The 12,082-nt window shown below is 46.8% G+C and overlaps 1 non-coding gene across 1 annotated transcript; it reads right to left on the minus strand.

Moving 5' to 3' along the window:
* Positions 1–3,337: 3,337 nt before the first annotated feature.
* LOC126014720 (small nucleolar RNA SNORA51) lies at positions 3,338–3,470 on the minus strand. The gene has a single exon (XR_007497720.1). It is a non-coding gene; the product is annotated as a small nucleolar RNA SNORA51 (small nucleolar RNA).
* Between the last annotated feature and the right edge of the window lie 8,612 nt (positions 3,471–12,082).

Raw genomic sequence — 12,082 nt, forward strand, 5'->3', positions numbered from 1 at the left:
CATCTCTGGCACCCCCATATGGTTCCCTGAGCCCTGCCAAGAGTGACCCCTGAGCATAGAGTCAGGAGTAAGCCCTGAGTACAGTTATGTGTGCCCTCCCTCTAAAAAATGGTTTGATAGCCTAGCCTTGGGATTGTTTCTTTATATTTCAAAATACTTTCTCAGTTGGGCGTGGTTCATCAATAATAAATCTGCTTCTTCAAAGGTTATCTGCCTAATTATGCACACAAGTGCTTGTCCAAACCAATTTGAGGATTCTTGATTTTTGTTTTGTTTTGTTTTTGTATTGTGGCTGGGGTAAGAACTGCACCAAGCTTTAGCTAGCATTTTTACTTGTTTGTCTTGAAAAATTTACCCTCATCATTCATCTCAGATTGCAAGTTTCATTTCCTGTGCCAAGAAATATTAAGGTGGGGGTGATGAAGGGTATGGTTTGTCATTTAATCCCAAGAACATCACAGTTGATTAAAATCTACTTTTTTCTCTGGAGCTGCCATAGATCCCACGTTGATTGGCCTCTGCTCCACCAGAGGATTTCCCCAACAGCCTGAGTCCCCACTATCCTGTCATGCCTAGTAGGTGCAGACACTTGGGTCATGGATGCTCAAGAGCTATTCCTCCACAGACACCCCTAACTACTGCCTGCCCTTTCTCTCCAACCTCCAAAATTCCACCTTCTCAGCCAGAAAAATTAGACCCACATGAATCCCCACCCCCAATGCTAAGAAATAGATCTTGGCAGGGGTCCTCAAACTTTTTAAACAGGGGGCCAGTTCACTGTCCCTCAGACCATTGGAGGGTCTGACTATAGTAAAAACAAAACTTATGAACGAATTCTTATGCACACTGTATATATCTTATTTTGCAATGAAGAAACAAAACAGATACAAATACAATATGTGGCCCGCGGGCCATAGTTTGAGGTCCACTGGCTCTACCCATGGTTCTGCCAGCCCTCATCTCCCCACCTTGTGCCAGCTCCACTCAGTCCTGGCTAGGCTCTGTGATATTAATTAAAGAGCAGGGAGGCCTGAGAGAAGGGATCTGACCTCTTTCCTCTCCTCTCTCCTCTCTTCTCACTCTCTCCTCCTCCTTTCCCATTCTTTCTTCTCCCATCCACTCCCCTCTCCCCACTTTTTCCCTATTTCTTTTCCTCTCCTTCTCTCTCCCTTTCTCTCTCTCTTTCTCTCTCTTCCTCTTCCCCAAGGTGATTCTCCTGCAGCCAGCCCACACACACCTGCATTTCAGCACACTGTCCAGATGTGCTATCTGCCTCTGTCTGGGGAGGGGCTGTCCCCAACACCAACACATTCATTTCAGTTTCTCTGGATGCCACAGTTGTGACAGGCCCAAGTAAGCTCACAAGACTTGCTCATTCTGAGTCTGCCCAGGCAAAATCGTCTGAGATCCAGGTGCTAGAACTTTCCATCATGGAAGAACATCACAGTGCAGCCCCATAGCCTCCTGAGATTTGGCAGTGACCCTACCTGTCCTGCCTACCCCTGGAGTGAAGTCACGGAGAAAGTTACACACCATGTCACTAAGGTGTAAAATCACCTCACTTTCTGACATCACTCCACACACCATATTTCCAACCCCAGGTGAATGGGTCTGAAGCAGATAGGCATAAAGAATTAATAGACCAAGTCAGTCTGCAGAGAATCATGGAGTCTCTTGGTTTCTTGCCATGTGGTCTCTTTGTGTGCCAACCCAAGACTTTTTTTTTTTTTTTTTTTTTTTTTTACCAAACCAGTACAAATTCACCAGGAGAGAAAAGATCAAGTAAGATGCAGGTGGACTTTTACATATCAAAGAGGTAGGAGAAAAGGAAGAAAAAGTTGGGAAAAGTCTTTGTTTTGGATAATAGCTAGTTGTCATCTAACAATTTCACCTTTTCTGTTAAAAAAAATTGAGAAGGGCCCGGAGAGATAGCACAGCAGTGTTTGCCTTGCAAGCAGCTGATCCAGGACCAAAGGTGGTTGGTTTGAATCCCGGTGTCCCATATGGTCCCCCGTGCCTGCCAGGAGCTATTTCTGAGCAGACAGCCAGGAATAATCCCTGAGCACCGCCGGGTGTGGCCCAAAAACAAAAACAAAAACAAACAAAAAAAATTGAGAAGGGCTAGATAAGTAGTCACAGATGTAAAATAAATCCCCAGAGTGCTTGTTAATTTGCATAGGCACAGTAAAAGTTGGGGAAATAAAAGAAAAAAATCTTTTAGCAGTAAGGTGGTGAGCTGTAAAAAAAATCATAAATTACATTGTGCAAACATCATTCTCAAAACAATCAGCTTTTTCCATATCTATGTCTTATACATATCACATTTTTTTCAAAGACTTTTCTGAACATAAACATTAGAACCTTTCTTCATGGGGCCAGAGAGATAGCATGGAGGCAAGGCATTTGCCTTGCATGCAGAAAGTTGATGGTTCGAATTCTGGCATCCTATATGGTCCCCTGAGCCTGCCAGGAGCAATTTCTGAGCCCTGAGTGTTGCCAGGTGTGACCCAAAAACCAAAAACCAAAAAAAAAAAAAAAAAGAACCTTTCTTCATATATACTTAATTTGAAAATTCTTAAACTTTCTTACATCAAGCACTGTAATATGTGTTTATAGCATCAAAGTCCCTTTCCCATAAACTTCTCTAAACAAAATAATAAGAACATTTCTGCAGATATATTTATATATATACAATTTGACAATAAATTTGCTAGAACATTCTTACAATGAGCACTGTACTAAGAGTATAGCATACAAGTTCCTTTTTCACAGACTTCTGTGGACAAGACTTTAGAATATTTTTGCAGACATAATTTGAGAATAAGTTGTTAAACACAATCAAGCATCACAGCAGTTAGAAAACACTAGGATAGCTGAGAACCATTAAAAACCTAACATTATACATTTCCCCAGAAGCCTTTACCCAAAATAAAGGTGTTCCCTTAACTTCCTCTTTACTTTTCATCTATTCCTTTGATAGTAAAAGTTCACCTGGATCTCGCTTGACTTTCCCCTTCCTGGTGAATTTGTACTGGCTTCATGAAATAGGTCAGTCTGATTTGGTGAGTGGTGAGAAGATGAAGCAAGAAGCAAAGTGATTCCATGATTCTCTCCTGATGGCTTGGTTGATTAATTCTTTGTGGCTACCTGCTTTAGACCTGTTCACCTGGGATTGAAAATATGGTGTGTGAGGATTGATTTTACATAAGGGGAAGCCCCATTACTCAGCTTTTCTCTCTTTCTCTTTATTTTCCTGAAGAACCCCCTTTGTCAAGCTGAGGTGATTTGCAATGACCTCTCCCCCACTCTTTCTGCCAGCCAGTTCTTTTTTTTTTTTTTTTGCCCCCCCATTCACAATACAGACCAGGCAAAGGACCTGGTTTGAGGTATATATGGGAAGCATTTACTGTTCCTCCTCTTTCTATACAATCAGTGTAAAGAACACAGCCTGTGGTAAGCATTGGGAGGCCTTATCTTTTCTTTTTTTTTTCATTTTTTCCTTTATTTAAACATCTTGATTACATAAATGATTGTGATTAGGTTTCAGTCATGTAAAGAACCCCACCCTTCACCAGTGCAACATTCCCACCACCAATGTCCCAAATCTCCCTCCATCCCACCCCACCCCCACCTGTACTCCAGACAGGCTTTCCCGTTCCCTCATTCATTCACATGATTATGGTAGTTCTCTGTGTAGTTATTTATATAGCATATTCACCACTCTTTGTGGTGAGCTTCATGAAGTGAGCTGGTGTTCCAGCCCTCCTCTCATAGTCTCTGAGGATTGTTACAAAAATGACTTTTATTTTTCTTAAAACCCATAGATGAGTGAGACTATTCTGTGTCTCTCTCTCCCTCTGACTTATTTCACTCAGCATGATAGATTCCATGTACATCCATGTATAGGAAAATTTCATGACTTCATCTCTCCTGATGGCTGCATAATATTCCATTGTGTATATGTACCATAGTTTCTTTAGCCATTCGTCTGTTGAAGGGCATCTTGGTTGTTTCCAGAGCCTGGCTATTGTGAATAGTGCTGCAATAAATAGGTGTGAGGAAGGGGTTTTTGTGTTGTATTCTTGTATTCTTAGGGTATATCCCTAGGAGTGAAATAACTGGGTTGAATGGGAGCTCAATTTCCAGATTTTGGAGGAATCTCCATATGGAGCAGAGAAAATCTCTTCAACAAGTGGTGCTGGCAGAACTGGTTAGCCACTTGCAAAAAAGCGAACATAGACCTTCAGTTAACATCATGTATGAAGGTAAAATCCAAATGGATTAAAGACCTTGATATCAGACCTGATACCATAAGGTATATAGAACAACACGTCGGTAAAACACTCCATGACATTGAGACTAAAGGCATCTTCAAGGAGGAAACTGCACTTTCCAAACAAGTGAAGCAGAGATCAACAGATGGGAATACATTAAACTGAGAAGCTTCTGCACCTCAAAAGAAATAGTGCCCAGAATACAAGAGTCACCAATTGAGTGGGAGAAACTATTCACCCAACACCCTTCAGATAAGGGGCTAATATCAAAATATATAGGGCACTGACAGAACTTTACAAGAAAAAAACATCTAATCCCATAAAAAAATGGGGAGAAGAAATGAACAGACACTTTGATAAAAAAGAAATACAAATGGCCAAAAGGCACATGAAAAAATGCTCCTCATCACTAATCATCAGGGAGATGCAAATCAAAACAATGATTAGATACCACCTCACACCGCAGAGATTGGTGCACATCACAAAGAATGAGAACAATCAGTGCTGGCCGGGATGTGGAGAGAAAGGAACTCTTATCCACTGCTGGTGGGAATGCCGTCTAGTCCATCCTCTATAGAAAGCCAGTCAGTTCTTTTGAGGCACTTTTTATCCCTTGTTCATCAGTGGCCATACTGAAAGGCAGTGCCAAGGTTCACTGACCCTGCCAGAACAGCATCAGGTGCAAGATAAGTACAGAGCTGAAGCACATCTAAAAACCAACTTTCAGACCAAAGTGATAGCACAGTGGATAGGGCCTTGGCCTTGCATGCAGCTAACCTGGATTTGATCCCTGCATCCCATTGGTCCCTTAAGCCTACCAGGAATAACTTCTGAGTGCAGAGCCAGGAGTAAACTCTGAGCACCAACAGGGTGGACCAAAAACCAAAATAAATAAATGAATAAATAAATAAATAAATAAATAAATACAACCAAGTGCATCTCATCTTGCTGAACCACCCATGGAGTGGGGATCCCTCTTCTGAGCTCCCAGACATGCCCCCCTATTGCACGGGGACCCCTGACTCTTTGGGTCTGCTTACCTCATACATCCCCCTGCTCTGCCCTAGTCAGGGCCACATAACCCTGGCTCCCCATGGCTCAGAATTCTGCGGGCGACTGCATCTGGAATCTTCACCCAGGGTGCGGTGGAAATGGTGGAAATGCCCTCCGTGCTCAGGTAGTGTCCTGCTCCCAACCCGAGGCCCAGAGTGGCAGCTTCTCAGATCCTGGAAATCCCCTGACCAGGGGCTTTTGGGGTGGCAGTCATATGTAAATGGGGGGCTGGGACCCCCCTGAGTGGGGGTCTCTCATTAGTCATCCAGGGCACACAGCTGGCAGGAACCCGCCCAGTTAAGGGGTGCATTTTCCATTCGTGGGCGTCTAGAACATTTTCTCTCCTTCAAGAGAAAATTCAAGAAAACCATCCTCGTACATTGCAGAAGACGGAGGAGCAAAGCGGGGGTGTGGACAGTGCCCAGGGGGGCCTGTCCTAAAGCTAAAGCCCCATTTCCAGCTGCTTCCTGCAAAGGATGCTGTGAGAGCTTCCAGTGGGGGGGGGGTGTGTGGTGATTCCAGGTTAGGCATTGTTGAATTAATTAATTAACGATGGTGCTGGATGGCGATGGATGGAGGCCTTTGTGCTTAGGCCCCAGCCACGTGGCTTCATCCCCATCCAGCTGGCGAATTTCAGGCCCAGGTAATCCGCGTAATCAAGACTCACTCACATGCAGGCTTCAGGAAGAATCATCTTTATTCATGCCCTTGCCACCACAGGCGTGTGGCCTATGTCAACCTTTCAAGCACAGCTATATTTTGCTAGCCCTGCATCTTATCTCCTGTTAGCCATCTTCCCTCTGGGCTCCATGCGGCCCAAAGATCCAAAAGCCAGGAAGCCAAGCCGGGCCAAAAGAGAAATGGCAAAAGGGCAAAAGGGCCTGAATCCCCTGGCTCAGAGGTTTATCTATCCTTTTCCAGACCCCTCCCAGAAATGGGAGGTCTTGCAGGTAGTTACACCTATTATCCAGTTCCCAAAACTCCTCCCAGATATGGGTGGGTCTTGGGGTACACCACAAGGCATTATTTGTGGGACTGAGATTATGAGGGAGCAAGAAGAGGCATGGGTGGAGTCCCTTTATGCACCCATCAGCCTTGTGCAAATCTTGAGAAGGGCGAGTTCTTCTAGGCAGGAACTGGCCCCACTAAGGACCTTAGGATTTGCCAAAGGTCTTTACAGAACTAGATGTATATGAATCCTGGTGTTGGGCCAGAGCCATAGGACAGCGCGAAGGACACTTCCTTGCAGGTAGTCCACCCAGGTTTGTTGAGGAACAGCCCATCTGGTGCCCTGAGGCCACCAGGAGTAAGCATCGCCAGATGTGATCAATAAACTAAACAAAACCATCCCACCCCTACCCCAAACCCTGGCACTGACTTTGTGTGGCCCCAGAGTCATACAGCCCCTCTGTGCTGCCCTCTGCAGATCAACTGTATGATAGAGCTGTTTGATGGAGCTAAGCCCCATTCCGCTTAACTGCACCGAAGAGGACACAAATTCGTTGGATGAGCGAGAGTGCCCATCAAAGACATAGTTTTTCCTTTTCTCTGAGTCCTCTTTCTGCCTGGACTGGCATTTCTCTGAATGTTGGCTGGAAACATTCAGGATATTCTAGGACTAGGCCGAGAGCTGGAGGGAACAGTTGGCTTTTGTCTCTGCCATCCCCACCCGGGGAAGCTTATCACCGTGGGCTGTGAAACACTGGGTTTCCACAGGACACCGTGTTCCCTGCTCCGTCTCCCCTGGCACAGGCCAGTTCCCAAGTCTCAGGATGTGGGAGGAAGAGGATGAGACCAGGCCCCTCAGGAACAGCTCTGGGTGCCCTAGGATAGTCAGCAGTAATCTAGGGTTTCGGTCCAAAGACACCTGTCTGCTCCGTAGTGGAGAGCACATTGCAATAGGAACATGGGACCACCAGGGGGCAGCCAGGGCCTGTTTTCTTACCAGAGACTGGCTCTCAGGGGCACTGGAACCAGGAATAATCCCCAGATGAGGCAAATTAAGTTTTTCTGTGCATTGAGAGGAACGTGCAAACTGCAGCTGAGAGCACTGGAGCCTGGAAGAAAAGAACAGAGGAAAAGGAGGCTGCAGTCAGCTCACCGGGAAACAGAACAGGGAATTGGGATCCCCAGGTAAAAGTCCAGAGGGGCTGAAGGGCACACAGGGGTCCAGGGTTCAATCTTGGGCATCATATTGTTCCTCCATGCCCCGCACCACTGAATATGACCCAAATCCCCAAAACAAACAAAACCCAGGAAAGGTGGAGTAAGCATAAGAAAGGGAAATGGGCAAAAAGAACATTTTTACCCTGGAGCTATAGTTCATGCCTCAGACCTGGTTTCCATCCCTGGTACCCATTAAGAGCCCCTGAGCCCTGCTAGGAGTGATCCTTGAGCACAAAGCCAGAAATAAGCCCTGACAGACATCTGGCTTCCGGTTTCCTCTTTGATTCTGGAGACCAGCTCTTGCCAGGTATAGGGTTTGGGGAGGCCCCATACCAGAGCTTTTCTCCCTAGCCTGGGGAGTGCTGGGAGGCTTGGCAGGCCCCCAGCCGTCCTTGTCTTTTCCCCCTGACTCCAGGCCTTCCCTGGGTGCCAGCTCAGATGGCCAGAAGTGGGTTCAGGTGGACTCTTAGTGGTCCTCAGTTTCCCCCCTCCCTCCGTAATCCAGGGGGGAGTGCATGGGGAGGAGGGCGGGCAGACATCTGGCTTCCGATTTTGTTCTTGATTCTGGAGACCAGTTCTTGCCAGGTATAGGGTTTTTCTCCCCTGGACTTCAGTCTTTCCCTGGGCACCGGTCTAGGTGGACTCTAGGGGTCAACAGGCTTTCCCCCTATCTCTCCCTACACTAATGGTAATGCACTCTGGGAGGAGGGCAGGCTGTTCTAGCACTTGTTTATATTGGGACAGTCAGTGGAAATTTGTTCTCTTTGTTTTCATATTGATAGTATTGTGTGCATATATTCTATATATCCATAATATCCATCTTGTTTTGGGACCTTGATACTGCCCTACAAAGCTCATTTCTAATATTTTACTGCCTCAGTCCCAACCTTTACTTCCCCCCATCCTCCCATGTAGGTGTAGCTAATAACATGAAACTCACCACATAGAATGATAAGTGCAGTTAGAGAAATAACTACACTGAAAACTATCATAACAATGTGAATGAATGAGGGAAAAAGAAAGCCTGTCTCGAGTACAGGTGTGGGTGGGGTGGGGAGTAGGTAGATCTGGGAAATTGGTGGTGGGAATCCTGCACTGGTGAAGGGGGTGTTCTTTACATGACTGTAATCATACAACTACAATTATATTTGTAATCACGGTATTTAAATAAAGATAATTTAAAAAAAAAGAAATTAAAAAAAGAAATAAGCCCTGAGCACTGCTGGGTATAGCTAACAAAAATTAATAGAATTCATAATAAAAGATAAAATTCCAGGCCAGATGTGACTGTGTCATTCTCCCTGCTGGGAACAGAGGGGAAAAAATCAAATTCTAACTGTGCGATGAACTGCCCATATGACTTTGGACTGGTTGCTTTTATCTTCTGGTCCCTGTGCCCCAGCTCTGCACTGATACCTCCTTGCTGCACTCTGATGTTGAGCATGTGCTCACTCTTGTTACAGGAGAGGCTGAAACCTCAGCATCCGCCCAGCCCCGCAATCCCCTGCAGTGAGTGAATGCAGAGAATGAATTGAATGCCTTGCCTCCCATTTGCTTTTGTGTCTCTCCCCACAAAGTCTGTTTCCCAAGGTTTTCTGGCAACCCTCACAAAACTCTGCGAACCGTGTCTTCCGGGCCAGCCCCTTGGCCCATCTCAGCTCCTACAATGGTGAGGATTACTGAGATTATGGACAGCGAGTGTGGTAACACAGCTTGTATTACCCCCAATGGAGCCACGCAGACTGGGGGCATGGAGGGGTCAGTTTGGATGCCTCCTTCAGGGTCTAAGAATAAGCTGTAGAGGGTCAGGTGCCCTTGGCAGCCTTTGTGGGAGTGGAAGCCCATGTGTTCCAAGGAATTGGGGAGGGAGCAGTGGGGGATTCTGGACTCTGGAGGATGGCAGGATCATTAGTCCCCCTCCCCAGAAGAGTTTGGAAGGGAAGCCAGGAAGTCTTCAGGACAGGAGAGATCAAGGTGCTGTGTCTTCCCAAGACAGCAGAGAGTTTGACATGGGGTGGAAGGTTTACAGTACTGAAGAACTTAGGTGATATCTGAGCGGTCATCAGCTAGAAGTGCCTGATTGGGGAGGTTCCAAGGCCAATTTGTCAGGAGATGGGGCAGGAGAAGAAAGCTGAAGTAGCAATAAACTGGCAAGTTTGAGGTTGGCTTTGGTTTGGTTTGGGGGGCACACTTGGAGGTACTCAGGGTTTAGTTTTAGCTCTGCTCAGGGATCACTCCTGGTAGGACCACATGGGATGCCAAGGATTGAACCAGGGTCTGCAGCATGTAATGCAGCGACCCTAATCACTGTAATCAACAGCCCCTAAGCCAGAAGATGAGGCCATATGGCTCAGAGAACAACCTGGAACATAAGATGACAAGAAGCTGACTATATGGAAGAGAACAGGGAGCCTATTCAGAAAGGGTGGGAATTCATGGTCAACATATAAATCCCTCCTCGCTCCTGCTCCCTGCAGCACTATCAAAGGCTGGGATGAGATTCAGCCTCCCTAGTCCCAGGCTTCCAGATAAAGTCAGGACATGCGGGACACTTTCCCGTCAGCCCCTTACTGGGGGAGTGTGCTGGCTTCTAGCTCTGAATCCAGCTCTTATTCTCATGTGAGCCAGCATTAGAACTACGTGCCTAGTTGCTGAAGGGAGAGGAAACAGATACCCAACTCACTTCGCAATACTACTGGAGGGGCTGGGGTGAAACTTGAAAATACAGTGCATGCCTTGCCTGTGTGTGAGCTCTAGATCTAGCTGCAGCACCACAGGAAATAAATTAATAATAATGGTATGGGAGAGACTGTGTATGCACCGGATTTAGCTATGAGTTGAAGGCTTGTTGTCTTTGGAAAAGTGCAGGAATTAGCTGCTAGAAAAGAGGGGCTTCATTGGCATGGAAACAGCTCCTGGTAAGCCCACCCCTTCCCAGGACAAATTGGAGATAGCTGCAAAGAGAGCAAGTGTTTTGGCCAGTGACTGGGTGGTTCAGGCCCAGCAGAGATGGACAGGATGGGAATGTTGTAGCTTATACATGGTATCATAGGTTTTCAGGAAACTGACAAATTCATGGGGGAGAACAGTGCACATGTCGCATGTCCATTTGAGACAATGCATGCGATCACATGGAAGGAAACACCAGAGAAAGTGTCAGAGAAGGGGTGTGTATTTAAGATGATGATGAAGATGAAGTACCTGGGGGCCAGTGGGCCTCCACCACTGGTAAAAGAAAGAAAAGACGGTGCCGTGCATCATTTTCCTTGGGAAAGGTCTATTCTGTGGATCTTCCTCTCCCCAAGCCCTCACTGCTCCAAGCCAACAAAGTCTACACAGACCCCCCAGAATAGAGAAACCAGCCCTTTGGCAGGTGTTGAGTGAGCACAGGCAGTGGGGCTCAGAGGTGGGGGCAATGAAGGTGAAGATAGAGAAGCTAGAAGGCTCTGCTCGTATTTCTCTTTCCTGTGCTTGCATTCTTGGGCTCTGGGAAACCAAGCAGATTACTTGATCCAACACACACACTCACAACACTTGGGGCTGGGGGGGGGCAGGGGAAGCGGTTGGCTGGGTCTGTTTTGAATCTCAAGGGCACAATAATGTGATTGTGTGTACTAAACCTTTGACCCCATTTTTGGAAGCTGTTTGTGTCAGACTCTCGGGTTCACTGAGTCATTGAAGGACTTGGGGCGTTCCTGGTATGTACTCTTCTGGGGAGGCAGAAAGTATTTCTGTTAGGAAGGGGATTGGGGTAAACACAGCTGTAGGCTGCCTGCCAGTGGGTCCAACAAGGCACATCAGAGATGAAAAGAATGTGAAGTGCCCCCACTGGGTCGTTAGTGAGTGCTGGGAAGGCCAAAGAGTTGGGTTGCTGCACTAAGCAACACCTTGGGTGAGAATGGTCAGTCACTGGGAAGACTCCAGACAGCTCAGGGTGGATGAGCCTCCCAAGGACTAATGTGTTGAGCTGAGCTAAGAGGACAGTTTGTAATGGGGCGGGAGGAGTTTCTTCCAACACAGTTTTCTGGGAAGTGAGAATGTTATGTCAGGGCTGGAATGAATAGCCAACGAGGTCAAGCCCTCAAGGGCCAGCAGTGACCCTTAAGGCAGTGCCAGCAGTAAGCACTGAGCACCGAAGGGTGTGGTCACCAAGCAAAAACAACAAAGGAAAGGAATGTTGCATGAGCCGTTCCTGGGAACTCCATTCATAGCTGCTCTGACCTCCAGACTTGCTCAGTGATCATCCACTGCCACAGGGGAAGAACGTGAGTAAGGCCCATTCAAGTTAGAGTTAGAGCTCACCTCTACTCAGTTGGATTCCTTTCCCTACCTCGAAGAGCAAAACTTTGGGAGATGGCCTAGATTGGGGGGACCTGCAGAATCTACCCTTCTACTAGAAAAACGTGTCCATCCAGCACTGCCCTCATCTGCTCTTACACCCCATCCACCCTGCCCCTTCTCTCCATCCCAGCCCTGCCTGACATCTTTCAGGTTTAGATGGCTGTTTAGCTTTGGACCCTACACTTTGGGTTCCATAATGTTCTTCTCACAGCTTTCTGCTCAGCTGGCTCTTTGCTCATACTGGAGCC

Source organism: Suncus etruscus, chromosome 7 (genome assembly GCF_024139225.1).
Source record: "Suncus etruscus isolate mSunEtr1 chromosome 7, mSunEtr1.pri.cur, whole genome shotgun sequence".
NCBI classification, from domain to species: Eukaryota; Metazoa; Chordata; class Mammalia; order Eulipotyphla; family Soricidae; genus Suncus; species Suncus etruscus.